The 14919-nt window shown below is 37.0% G+C and overlaps 1 long non-coding RNA gene across 2 annotated transcripts in view; it reads left to right on the top strand.

The window, feature by feature from the left end:
* The window catches only part of LOC110143423 (uncharacterized), a 40395-nt gene that overhangs the window by 1514 nt on the left and 23962 nt on the right, over window positions 1–14919 (top strand). Inside the window, exons 2-4 of one of the 2 annotated variants that reach the window (XR_002315579.2) lie at window positions 6588–6697; window positions 7614–7661; window positions 10564–11141. This is a non-coding gene — a long non-coding RNA (uncharacterized lncRNA). Of the gene's footprint in view, window positions 1–6587; window positions 6698–7613; window positions 7662–10563; window positions 11142–14919 lie in introns of those variants that run through there. The other variant, XR_002315583.2, reaches the window with a different exon arrangement.

Raw genomic sequence — 14919 nt, 5'->3', positions numbered from 1 at the left:
ACAGTCCATGGGGTGGCAAAGAGTCGGACATGACTGAGCAACTAATAATTTTTCACTTTCAGGATGGGAATAGAGGCTTCACTTCTTCTTTCTCCTGCTTCTCCAAAAAAGAGAACTTCCTTTCCATTTTCATGGCAGATTCATGAACAGAAGTCAAGAATCAAGAGCTCTGCAGTTATATATCAAAAAAATATCAATAAACAGTTGGTAGATTAATCCTGCTTTGTAAAAAAGTGTTATTATTAAAGGAGTAATGGGTCAGGAAGATTCCCTGAAGAAGGGAATATCGACCCACTCCAGTATTCTTGCCTGGAGAATTCCATGAACAGAGGAGCCTGGCAAGCTATAGTCTATGGGGTCACAAAAGAGTTGGGCACAACTTAGTGACTAAGGAAGGAGTAATGTATATCTCTGCATGTATAAATTTTGAGTGATGTTTTCCTTTATAATTTTGTTTATGGTTTGAATGTCTGATTATGTTTTTTATAATAAAAAAGTAGTAAAATCACTTTCATTTTGAATGTAATAACCAGACATATTAAGTCAAAATTGATGCTGAATTAGTTTAAAAAGATGTTTCATTATAGCCACTATTAATGGTAAACATCAAAAACAGGTTCAGTGCACAATCTGCTGATTAATAGTAATATTAATAAATAGTATTTATTGAGTTCTTATGTACTTAGACTATACAAGTGCTTTACATGCATTTTCCCACTTAATCTTCCTAGTTCTCTTATTATTTAATCTCTATTTTAAGGTAGAAGAACCTTTGATTTAGATTGGTTAAGCTACTTGCCAGAGTTGTGTAGTTACTGAGTAGCAATGATTTGAACCAAAAATGAGTCCACAGTCCATATCCTTTGTCTCTGTGCTCGGCTGCCTTCAGACTTGAGTATAACATCTGTGCCAGAGTATAGCTTATATGTTCTCATTTTCATGGAAAATCCCTCAATAGAATCATTAGAAGTCAATGACACTGAAAATATGTTCAGCAGCTTTTATAAATGTCCCGATTTAAAGAAAAATGTTCCATATGTTATGCACTAATGATTAAAAACTTGTGAGTTTCCAATAAATATCTTACTGTTTTCATAGTACCCTAGACTTAGATTGCAAGTTGACCTCTCTGTGTTGTGAGTAGGCCAAAAGCTCATAGATCTCAAATACTGCCTAAAACTCCTACTCTGTTTTTCCTTTCGATTTGTACACTTCAGGGTCAGATGTTATCTAGAGGGCTTGGACTTGAAACTGTTATCACTCATTATCCTTAAGTAAACTCATTGTTATTAGATGCCAAGCCTTTAATCTGGCTGGGCTCAAGGCAGCTGTATTTTGTCACCTGGGAAGCTTATCTAGAAAATCTTAGAACTATAGATTAACAACTGGCAAAGTACAGAGAATGTAACACAACAGTACTGGGTAGCCAAGAGGTGACTAAGGAGAGGTGCCAAGGACAGACTTGGCCTGCTAAACAGTTTCACCAGAAATAAGTTTTGCAAGTAAGTCATAGGTGCCCCCTGCAGTGGAAGGGCATGAATCCAGGTCTTCTGCTTTGTAGGCAGATTCTTCACTGTCTGAGCCCCAAACCAGGGATCAAGCCAGGGTCCTACCACCAGATTCTTATCTGTCATTCTTCTGATCAGCTATGCAAGGCTCTTTCAGATGAACACATCTAATCTAATTAACATATTTAATAGTACATTAAAATCAAAAGTACACTAAACTCCAGACTTTACATTTTTGGGTGGAAATCACATGAGCTTACATTCCTAAGAATATAAGTAAGGGTTTTATCTTCAACTTCTGCAATGGAATGTCACCTCTGCCATTTCTGTGTCTTTTTAAGTTTGTTTGTTTTCCTAGAACTTATTTTACTGACTATGCCAAAGCCTTTGACTGTGTAGATCACAATAAATTGTGGAAAATTCTGAAACAGATGGGAATACTAGACCACCTGACCTGCCTCTTGAGAAACCTGTATTCAGGTCAGGAAGCAACAGTTAGAACTGGACATGGAACAACAGACTGGTTCCAAATAGGAAAAGGAGTATATGAAGGCTGTATATTGTCACCCTGCTTATTTAACTTATATTCAGAGTACATCATGAGAAACGCTAGGCTGAATGAAGCACAAGCTGGAATCAAGATTGCCGGGAGAAATATCAATAACCTCAGATATGCAGATGGCACGACCCTTATGGCAGAAAGCAAAGAAGAACTAAAGAGCCTCTTGATGAAAGTGAAAGAGGAGAGTGAAAAAGTTGGCTTAAAGCTCAACATTCAGAAAACTAAGATCATGGCATCTGGTCCCATCACTTAATGGCAAACAGATGGGGAAACAGTGGAAATAGTGGCTGATTTTATTTTTGGGGGCTCCAAAATCACTGCAGATGGTGATTGCAGCCATGAAATTTAAAGATGCTTACTCCTTGGAAGGAAAGTTATGGCCAACGTAGACAGCATATTAAAAAGCAGAGAATTATTTTGTCAGTAAAGGTCCATCTAGTCAAGGCCATGGTTTTTCCAGTGGTCATGTATGGATATGAGAGTTGGACTATAAAGAAAATTGAGTGCTGAAGAATTGATGCTTTTGAACTGTGGTGTTGGAGAAGACTCTGGAGAGTCCCTTGGACTGCAGGGAGAGCCAACCAGTCCATCCTAAAGGAGATCAGTCCTGGGTGTTCATTGGAAGGACTGATGTTGAAGCTGAAACTCCAATATTTTAGCAACCTGATGTGAAGAGCTGACTCATTTGAAAAGACCCTGATGCTGGGAAAGATTGAGAGCAGGAGGAGAAGGCGATGACAGAGGATCAGATGGTTGGATGGCATCACCGACACGATGGACATGGGTTTGGGTGGACTCCAGGAGTTGGTGATGGACAGGGAGGCCTGGCGTGCTGCAATTCATGGAGTCACAAAGAGTTGGACACGACTGAGCGACTGAACTGAACTGATTTATCTTATAACTGAAAGTTTGTTCTTACTTATTTATCTTATAACTGAAAGTTTGTACCTTTTGACTGCCTTCATCCATTGCCTCCTTCTCCTGCCTGCTGCCTCTAGCAATTACAAATCTGGTTATTTTTTCTAGTTTGTTTTTGAAGTATAATTGACCCACAACACTATGCTAGCTCATGTTACACAAAATGATGATTCAGTATTTCAGTATGTTTCAAAATGATCACCACAATAAATCTAGTTTTGATCTATTGCCATAGACATATACAACATAGTTATTGATTATATTCCCCATACTGTATATTTCATACCCATGACTCATTTTTTTGCAGCTAGAAGTTTGTACCTCTTAATCTTCCTTTCCTATTTCTTTCCTTCTCCCCTGCTGGCAGCAACCTGTTTGTTCTGTATCTGTAACTCTTTCTGTTTTGTTATGTTTGTTTATTTGTTTTGTTTTTTTAGAATCCACATGTAAGTGAAAACATACAGTATGTCTTTTTCTTCCTGACTTATTTCACTTAGACTAATACCATCTAGGTTCATCCACACTGTGGCAAATGGAAACATTTCATTCTTTTAATGATTGAATACTATTCTATCATGTGTATGATGTATAGTATGTGCGTGTAAGAGTGCTCAGTCATGTCCAACTCTTTGTGATCCTAAGAACTGTAGCCTACCTGGGTCCTCTGTCCATGGAATTCTCCAGGCAAGAATACTGGAGTGGGTAGCCTTTCCCTTCTCCAGGGGCTCTTCCTGACCCAGGGATGGAAGCAGGCAGATTCTTTACTGTCTGAGTCGCCAGGGAAGCCCATTATATATATATATATATATATATATATATATATATACACACACACACACACATATATAAAGATAGTAACTCTTATTTATTTATTTTTGGCTGTGCTATGTCTTCATTTTGTTTTCTATACATTATATATTTTTGATATATTAAGATAGTAACTTTTGTTTTATTTAGTTTTTTGGCTGTGCTGTGTCTTCATTGCTGCATGCTGCAGTGAGTGGGGGCTACTTTCCAGATGTAGGCTTCTCATCGTGGTGGCTTTTCTTGTTGTGGAGCGCAGACTCGGGCAAATGGGCTTCTGTAGTTGTGGTACTCAGGATCAGTGGTTGTGGTGCTTGGGCTTAATTGACCTGTGGCATGTGGGATCTTCCTAAACCAGGGACTGAGCCCATATTCCCTGCATTAGCAGGTAGATTCTTAACCACTGGACCACCAGGGAAGTCTAGAATTGGCATTTGATAAGGGATTGCATTGAAGCAGTAGATTGCTTCTGTTGGTATGGACATTTTAACAATATTAGGTCTTCCAATCCATGAACATAAGATGTCTTTTCATTTATTTGTGTCATTTTAAATTTCTTTCAGCAGCATATTATAGTTTTCAGTGTACAGGTCTTTCATCTTATTGATTAAATTAATTCCTAAGTATTTTCTTCTTTTTCATGATATATTTAAATGAGATTGTTTTCTTAATTTCCTTTTCAGATTTTTTACTGTTAATATATGAAAATACTGTTGATTTTTGTATGTTGATTTTGTATCCATCAGCTTTACTGACTTTATTATTTCTAATTTTTTCTTTTATAGAATCTTTTAGGGTTTTCTATGTATAAGATTATGTTATCTGTAAACAGAGATAATTTTACTTCTTCTTTTATAATTGTGATGCCTTTTCTTTTCTTTTCCTAATTGCTCTAGCTAGGACTATATAGCACTATGTTGAATAACAGTTATAAACAAGCATTTTTGCCTTGTTCCTGATTTTAGAGGAAAAGCTTTCAGTTTTGTACCATTGATTATGATCTTAACTATGGGTTTATCATATAGAATTTTTATGATGTTGAATTAATTTTTTAATTTCCAGTTTGTTGAATGTTTTTATCATGAAATGTAACTTTTGTCAAATATGACCATGTGACTTTGTACTTTGTTCTATTTATGCAGTAAATCATATATATATTTTTTTTAATGTTGAAACATCATTCTATCCCAGGGATAAGTCCCACTTGGTCATAGTGTATAATCCTTTCAATGTGCTGTGGACTCAGTTTGATAGTGTTTTGTTGAGGATTTTTACATCTACATTCATCAGAGATGCTGGCCTGTAGTCTTATTTCTTGTCTTTGTTTGGCTTTGGTGTCAGGGTAATGTAGACCTCATAGAATGAGATTGGAAGTATGCCCTCTGAGACAGACCAGACAGAAACATCTTTTGGGCAGCCTCTGGAAAGTCAGAATGCTGGACACAGCCTCCAACTTTTCCCCTCCCCTAGAAAAGCTGGGGGTTGGGAATTTCCTCCTGATGTTGCTGTGCCTGGGGCAGAGGGGCTCTGGAGAGTGGGTGCCGTGGATTTTCTTACTCAATTTGATACAACTGTTTTCAAGCTTTCCTTTGTTGCAGGAGCCTCTTAACTGTTTTTTGTTTGTTTGTTTGTTTTCTCATAAAAAGAATTGATCCATGTATTGTTGTTAATTCTTTGTCAGTGTGGGAAGGAAAATCTTGAAGCTTCCTAGTCTACCGTCTTGCTCAAGTCACCCCCTATTTCTGTGATTTATATCAAGCATTTATTAATAAATTAGCATTTTAGAGAATTCAAACATGAGATTATTGGGATCCAGCATTTAACCAGTTGTCAGTTGAGAGCTGATGTTTAAAAGAGAAAAATCTAAGGGACAAATTAATGATCCATTCTTAGGTTATGCTAATGTTATTTTCACAGTCTTAGATTATTAGGAATTAAAGTTTCCAGATCTTTTGTTAAGCCACTTTCATGTGGCTCCTTTTGATAATGGACAATAAGTAGCATAATGCTTAAAAAACATTATGTTTTTTTAAATTCAGATATAATTCATATGTCATAATACTCTTTTAAAATATAATGAACAATGTTTTTGGCTAGAGTTTTGTAAAAATCCCCAAACTTTTCAGTGAATATTTCCTATATTATCCTTTTCCCTTCAATTCTCCAAAAAGAAAAGGATATGATACTTATTAATAATTTAATAAAGATCTGTCTGTAACAAGCTTAGACAATATCCAAGTACAGTTTTTTGCAATAAAGCTGAATAACTTGGAAATACTGGCAGTTGCTAAGAATTACTTTGGGGATCAGAACTTTTTTTATAGCCTCTGTGTTCCTGTGTTAGTAACAATTGATTTTAAGTGTTAAAATGTCTTTAAGACTGTTATCCCTCTATTTGAATTATTATTTTGCCTCTTTGTTCTATCTTAATATATGAATCTTCAGTTTGAACATGCATCGTATAGAATTTAAACTTCAGTAAGTTGAAGGAAATGTGTAGTTTAAATTTTCATTCTTTAAGGTATCATCATTCTTTTGATATTGTTCATAAATATCTTTTTCTTCCTTCTTTTATTCCTCTGTCTCTCTTTCTTTTCTTTCTTTCTTGTCTGACTGTTGATAATCTGATCAATGCAAAATACAAATGTGCAGTGACTACAGGTCTTTGAGTATCAAAGAAGGAAAAGAGAGCCATTTGTAAAGCTGAAGTACTTTAAAATAGTGGAAGACCCCTAACTTATTATACATAGTGCTAAGGCTGTTTACTTAAACTTGGTTATTTGCTTTTTTCTCAGGTAACTCTCATGATTGACATGTTTCTCCAAACTGAAAATTAAATTAAAGAATAGAAGATGAAGCCAGGCAAGTGCCACTGAAAGGTTCTGCTTATATAGGTAGAGATGAAGTAAGTACGTTTCCAATTATTGGAGACAGGGATTGTTCATTTTGGAGGAAAACAAAATTATATTGAAATTTGAGGCTATTTTATATTGTATAATAACTGACATTTATCAATATAATTATATAGGCTCTTTTTGGCAAGTAGGTACATTTATAATTATGTTATACATTTATAACTTATTAGTTTCTATCAAAGGAAATGTATAAAGAAAAGGAAAATCATCTGTAATTCTACCACTCAGAGATACTCATGAGCATTTACATATCTTCTTTTTTTAAAATTATTCATTATTTTTGGTTGCACTGAGTCTGGTGGACTGGTCTCACTGCTTGTGAACTTTCTCTAGCTGCAGTGAGTAGGGGCTACTCTTCATTGTAATGCGGTGATGTTCTCATTGCGATGGCTTCTCTCCTTGCAGAGCACAGGCTCTAAGTGCACTGGCTTCAGTAGCTGCAGCTCGCAGGCTCTAGGGCTCAGTCGTTAGGGTGCGTGGGCTTAGCTGCTCTGCAGCATGTGGGATCTTCCTGCACCAGGGGTCATCCACTCTACCACCAGGGAAGTCCCCAGATACATAGCTTCTTTTAAATATTAGTATTTTACTATAAATGTGTAGTGTAAGTGCCTGACAATAAGGTTTTTTGTTTTTTTTTTTTTTTGTAATGTAACCTCCTGACATTGAACTTTTGATTGTTATGGTATCCATTTCAAAGGCATCACCTCGAATCAACTTACTGTCAGCTGTATAACACAGCTGCTAGCAAAACAATGTCACCACTTTTCCCTTTCTGCACCCTAATTCCTGCTCTTATGTTATAAATCTTATGAACAGTCAACCCATAAACCACTAGAGAACCCATCCTCAACCCCAATGAAGGCAGAATCCCAGATGTACACTTTCTCCCTCTCTTTCTACCCACAGCTTCCTTGTGTGGATCCTCAGGTGTGTGCCATGTACTCTCCAAGAACTGTGAGTAATAAACCTTGTCTTTTCAAAGTTCCCTGATTGCTGTTGCTGGGGTGTATCTTACAGTTATAATAAGAACCACAAGGCAGGTCTAGGCACAGCATTGGCTCCGGTGGGGAAAAGTGTTGCGGGCAGGGCAAGCCTGTGGCAAATACTACCATGGCCCAAGCAATCCTGGCTAATAGCATCTCTGTCAGTAAGATGAGACTAACATGAAACCATGTGCATATTTTTTTGAAACCAGATGTCGTACAAACTATCTTATTAGTTTTAATCATTTCTTTTTACATTTCTTCCCTTCTATTTTTTAATTGGATAAGAGTATCATTTGAAAATAAAAATAATTTTGACCCTTTGTGTACAATAGCTATGTATCATATTTTGGTTTCTTATTTATTGTACTGGGTGGACATTTTTAGTCAGTGTTTAATAACTGTTTCTAATAGGCTTTCTTGCTTTGCTATTGAGTTTAAAGGAAATGTCTGTAGTGCACCAAAGAGGACTTTTTTATCCACAGTAATCTGTTTTTTTGTTGTTGTTTTTGTTCCTTTTTCTGCCTCAGGGCACTATCATAAACCATTTCCTCAAACTGCCTCTTCTTTTCGCCTAAATAACACTTACCAAATCTTTAGAGGTCTCAGTTAAAACATTTCTTCAGAGAGGTTTCCTTGATGCCTGTATGGCTCTTTAAAATCTCCTTAATATCTGTTCTTTCCTTTTCCCATTCTTAATTTTGTGTATTTGTAGTTCTTTTTTATTCATGAATTAAAATTTTTGGAAAATTGTATACTTGATTGTATTTTCTCCCAAGACTTCTTTTATTCAGTTATTTACTTATGCTTTCATTTAACACAAATGTTCAAGCTCTCATTATATGAAGATCACTATATTGGGCACTAGAGATTCAGTGTTGAGATGGCTAGATATGGTCCATGCCTTTGTAATGCTTATAATCTAGCAATGAACAAATAGTGTGTAATAAGAAATTAGGGAGTGTGGATGCATATGAAAGTGAAAGTGTCAGTCACTCCGTCGTGTGTGACTCTTTGTGACTCCATGGACTATAGCTGGCCAGGCTCCTCTGTCCATGGAATTCTCCAGGTAAGAGTACTGGAGCGAGTTGCCATTTCCTTCTTGAGGGGCTCTTCCCAAACCCAGGGATCTAACCCAGGTCTCCTGCATTGCAGGCAGATTCTTTACTGTCTGAGCCATGGATGCATATACAAGAAGGATTTAACCCACATAAGTGTCAAAAGAGACCTCTCTGAAGAAATAAACTGAGATCTCTAAAGATTTAGTAAGTGTTATTTAGATGAAGAGACAGGTATTATTGCAGTTTGAGGAAACAACTTATGAAAATGCCCAGAGGCAGAAAAAGGAAACTAAAAAATCACCAGTATGGATGATGCATAGACAAAGTCCTAGTGTTTTCCTTCACTAATCCTTTAATCTCTGCATTTATTAATATCATTCCTTTTTTTCATTTTTAAAGAGCTTCCTGTTAATTTTTATCTTCTTTGTTATCTCTTTAGTTAATTTTACTAAAAATATTCAAAGTTATACTTTTTTATGAAGTATCACTTTAGTTAGTTAGTTCAGTCGCTCAGTCGTATCTGACTCTTTGCGACCCCATGAACTGCAGCACGCCAGATCTAAAAGCATCAATTCTTCAGCACTCAGCTTTCTTTACAGTCCAACTCTCACATTCATACATGACTACCAGAAAAACCATAGCCTTGACTAGACAGACCTTTGTTGACAAAGTAACATCTCTGCTTTTTAATATGCTGTCTAGTTTGGCCATAACTTTCCTTCCAAGGAGTAAGTGTCTTTTAATTTCATGGCTGCAATCACCATCTGCAGTGATTTTGGAGCCCATGAAAATAAAGTCAGCCACTGTTTCCACTGTTTCCCCATCTATTTACCATGAAGTGATGGAACCGGATGCCATGATTTTAGTTTTCTGAATGTTGAACTTTAAGCCAACTTTTTCACTCTCCTCTCTCACTTTCATCAAGATGCTCTTTAGTTCTTCTTCACTTTCTGCCATAAGGGTGGTGTCATTTGCCTCTCTGAGGTTATTGATATTTCTCCAAGCAATCTTGATTCCAGCTGTGCTTCATCCTTAGGCTATGGTAATTTTTAACTTGATGCATTTTAAAATTTCTGAAATGGTTTCTATTTGTAGTCTTGACTTCCTTTTTGAATTAGGAAATATTTAGTAAGTAATATAAGGTAATATATGTATTATAATGGTTTCCCAGGTGGCTCAGCAATAAAGAATCTGCCTGCCAATGCAGGAGACATTCAGGTTTATTTGCTGGACTAGGAAGATCCCCTGGAGAAGGAAATGGCAACCCACTCCAGTATTCTTGCCTAGAAAACCCCAGGGACAGAGGAGTCTAGTGGGCTACAGTCAATGGGGTCGCAAAAGACTCTGCCACAACTGAGTGACTAAACAGCGACAATAGCAGCTGAGAGACAGATAACTCTGGCTGCAGGTGGTGGTAGAATATTCAGTGGTGATGTCCCTGACAACACCTGTTGTTCCAGCCATTTGTGATATGGTTGTGCTACAACATTCAAGACACTCAAGACTACTAGGACTGAACACACACACACACACATACACACACACGCGCGCGCACACACACATGTCCCTTAGGTAATCATTAACTGGGAATCTGCATTGCTGCCAGTGAAAATTATTTTTATCATACTAATTCATACACATGCTGATATTATACCAAATTATATCAATTATTGGATAACTTTGCAAGTTTTTAGATTTTTTTCAGAGAAAAATTATCATTAAACAAGGTAAATATAATGGACTGTTATAAATATATAAACCATTTTTCCTTTGTTAAATAATACTAAAATTCTTTTCCTTTTTCTATTATAGATGAAAAGAGATGACTTCAGTAACTTTTCTATTATAATTCAGTGTGAAGCTGGCTTTAAGCTATGTTTAAATACAGCTCAATGTGATGTGCCTCCCTGAGGCAACTGACATTTCAAATTGTGATTCTTTTCACCCCAAAAGCAAGAATTTCTGCTCTTTCCTGTAGTTGGAGCTATTTAAATGAAATTAGCTTGAGAGGTCAGAATCCAACTGTGACTGCTTAGATTCTTTCATTTGCATTACAAATCATTTGAAGGGAATGAAGCGACTGACTAAAAAATACTGAAGATAGACAAGAGTAAAGCATTAATTTGAATTCTCTCAGTTTTGAACATCTGATCATCTAGGCATAAAGAATAAAAGACACCTGGAAAAATAGTTTATAATGGAAATCAATGAGATTTTGTTGTTGTTCAGTTGCTGTCATATCCGACTCTTTGCGATCCCATGGACTACAGCATACCAGGCTCCTTTGTCCTTCACCACCTCCCAGAATTTGCTCAAATTCATGTCCACTGAGTCGGTGATGCCATCCAACCATCTCATTCTCTGTCAGCCTCTTCTCCTCCTGCCCTTAATCTTTTCCAGTGTCAGGGTCTTTTCCAAAGAGTTGACCCTTCACATCAGATGGCCAAAGTATTGGAGCTTCAGCTTCAGCATTAGTCCTTCTAGTAAACATTCAGAGTTCATTTCCTTTAGGATTGACTGGTTTGAGATTTTTACAGGAAAGATTAAACTAGTCATTAGAACAAACTTTCTAATCAGTATCAGCACCTGAGAAGTAAGTACCAGTTACATGATGCTCAAATAATTTTATGACTTACAACTCTGCCTTGTTTTCCATGCCAGGGAATAAAAGAAGTAAGTATTGGTTATTTGGTCTCAAGCAGTTGTTCTGATGGTCAGCATCACTGATTTAGTGGAAACTTGAAACCAGATATTGCATATTACTCCCACTTCAACAAAGTATTGAATTTCATTAGCTAAACTTAGTTCCAAACAGAAATGCTATATTTTGTAAAAATAATCTTTGTATCCACAGAGCCTTCTCCCCTCTGTATCTGTATGTTAGTGTCCAAATTTTCATCTTAGAAGGTTATCAGTCATTGGATTACCCTGAGTCCAATATGATCTCATTTAACTTGATTACATTGATAAAGATTCTATTTCCAAATAAGGTCATTTTCACAGGTACCAGAGTTTAAGACTTGGACACACATGTATATATTTTTAGGGATACAGCTCAGCCTGCAATAGCACCCACCCTTACCTTTCCTTTCTTCGACATCCTAGTATCCTTCCTGTTTAAGTATATTCCTCTCAAATGTGACCTGTTCTTTCTTCTTAGTGACCTTGTCCCAAGTAGCATTTTCCTCTCATGTGTTTTGTAATTTCATCTCTTTTCTGGCAGTTTCTCATCATATAAACATATTTAAGTCATGTTCACCCTAAAAGAAACTACAAATCCTACCTACCTCAATCCTATATTTCTTGTACCCTACCTCTTCTTCCTATAGCCCTGAACATGTGTCTTATATTGTCTTATATTTATATTTACTATGTTTCCTCTTCAGTTTTCTCTTCAATCAACTGAAGTCTGGCTTCTGCCCCACTGAGACTGCTCACTTTGTCAAGATTTTTAATGCTCTTTTTGATATTAAATCAATGGACAGATCTTAATTCTTCTATTATAAAACTCAGTGCCTCATTGGATTTTTTTTCAGCATTCTTAACTTCTTCAAACCAGACCCTGCAAATCAAATCCCTTGAGTTCCATGGTATTTCACTTTCCATATGTTTCCTCTCTCTATGAATGCTTAGTTTTTTTTTGGAAGACTTTTCTTCCTCTACTTACTTTATAAATCGTGATGTCCTCCTAGGATTAATTTATCTTTCTTCTCTCACTTTATAGTCTTTTCTTGGTTAGTCTTACTCCTTGCATGTCTTCTACATCAACTGTATGATACTGTCCTCCCAAAATGTATGTCTTCAGCCCATATTTCTTTTCTGAACTCTAATCATATATATGCATCTGCCTGTTACACATCACTGTTGAATAACTCATAGGCACTTCAGATACAACAAGTTAAAATTACTCCTACATTTTCTTTCTTAGTGAGTGGCACTACTACCTAGCCAGTTACCATAGTGAGAAGCCTTAAAGTCATAGTATTCCATTTTCTCACCTTCACACCAGATTTGTGTGTTTGTATATATATATATATATATATATTTTTTTTTTTTTTTTTTTCCATTTGAAAGACCCTGATTCTGAGAACTACTGAAGACAAAAGGAGAAGGAAGCAGCAGAGGATGAGAGGCTTAGACAGCATCACTGACACAATGGACAGAAATCTGAGCAAACTCCAGGACAGTGAAGGACAGGGGAGCCTGGTGTGCAGCAGTCCATGGGGTCTCAGAGAATTAGACAGGACTTAGTGACTGGCAACAATCACCTCCACCACACCAGTTTTCGTATATATTATGTCTCTTTGTAATGTCTTCCAAAGAAGTCCTCTTTTCTCCAACATCACTTGAGCTGATTTAGGTTAGGCCCCATGATTTCTTCCTAGATTCTTTAATTGTTACATTTTGTCCAGTCCAAACCATTTTCCATATTGTTGCCAGCTTGATTTTTCAAAACGCAAAAAATAATGTTCCATTAAAGAATATTTTTGAGCTTCATCATAGCCTTCAAAATCAAGTAACAAACTCCTATATGTCTATTCTTTACTAATATTTCTCAGTATTTCATCCCTGTGAATGTCAGTCACTATCAGTTCAGTCACTCAGTCCAACTCTGTGAACCCATGGACTGCAGCATGCCAAGCTTCCCTGTCCATCACCAACTCCCAGAGCTTACTCAAACGCATGTCCATTCAACCATCTCATCCTCTGTCATCCCCTTCTCCTCCTCTCTCCAATCGTTCACAGCATCAGGGACTTTTCCAATGAGTCAGTTCTTCCCATCAGGTGGCCAAAGCATTGGAGTTTCAGCATCAGCATCAGTCCTTCCAATGAATATTTAGGACTGATTTCCTTTAGGATAGGCTGGTTGGATCTCCCTGCAGTCCAAGGGACTCTCAAGAGTCTTCTCCAACACCACGATTAAAAGCATTGATTCTTCGGTGCTCAGCTTTCTTTATAGTCCAACTCTGACATCCATACATGACAACTGGAAAAACAATAGCCTTGATTAGATGGACCTTTGATGGCAAAGTAATGTCTCTGCTTTTGAATATGCCATCTGGGTTGGTCTTAGCTTTTCTTCCAAGGAGTAAGAGTCTTTTAATTTCATGGCTACAATCACCATCTGCAGTGATTTTGGAGCCCTCCAAAAAAGAATCTGTCTCTATTTCCATTGTTTCTCCATCTATTTGCCATGAAGTGATGGGACCGGATGCCATGATCTTAGTTTTCTGAATGTTGAGCTTTAAGCCAACTTTTTCACTCTCCTCTTTCACTCTCATCAAGAGGCTCTTTAGTTCTTCTTCACTTTGTGCCATAAGGGTGGTGTCATCTGCATATCTGAGGTTGTTGATATTTCTCCCAGCAATCTTGATTCCAGCTTGTGCTTCATCCAGCCTGGCATTTCACTGATGTACTCTGCATATAAGTTAAATAAGCAGGGGACAATATGCAGACTTGATGTACTCCTTTCCTTATTTGGAACCAGTCGGTTGTTCCATTTCCAGTTCTAACTGTTGCTTCCTGACCTGCATACGTATTTCTGAGGAGGCAAGTCAAGTGGTCTGGTTTCCCATCTCTTGAAAATTTCCCAGTCTGTTGTGATCCATACAGTCAAAGGCTTTGGCATACTCAGTAAAGCAGAAGTAGATGTTTTTCTGGAACTCTCTTGCTTTTTTGATGATCCAACAGATGTTGGCGATTTGATCTCTGGTTCCTCTACCTTTTCTAAATCCAGCTTGAACATCTCGGAGTTTATGGTTCATGTACTATTGAAGCCTGACTTGGAGAATTTTGAATATTACTTTCTAGCATGTGAGATGAGTGCAATGGTGTAGTAGTCTGAACATCCTTTGACATTGCCTTCCTTTGGGATTGGAATGAAAACTGACCTTTCCCAGTCCTGTGGCCACTGCTGAGTTTTCCAAATTTGCTGGCATGTTGTGTGCAGCACTTTCACAGCATCATCTTTTAGGATTTGAAATAGCTCATCTGGAATTCCATCACCTCCACTAGGTTTGTTCATTGTGATATGTCATTTTTTTTTCTTTTTTTCCATTTATTTTTACTAGTTGGAGGCTAATTACTTTACGTCATTGCAGTGGTTTTTGTCATACATTGAAATGAATTAGCCATGGATTTACATGTATTCCCCATCCTGGTTCCCCC

Source organism: Odocoileus virginianus, chromosome 5, assembly GCF_023699985.2.
Source record: "Odocoileus virginianus isolate 20LAN1187 ecotype Illinois chromosome 5, Ovbor_1.2, whole genome shotgun sequence".
NCBI lineage: Eukaryota > Metazoa > Chordata > Mammalia > Artiodactyla > Cervidae > Odocoileus > Odocoileus virginianus.
The sequence above is the reverse complement of the archived record's forward strand: the minus strand, read 5'-3'. Positions and strand labels throughout refer to the sequence as shown.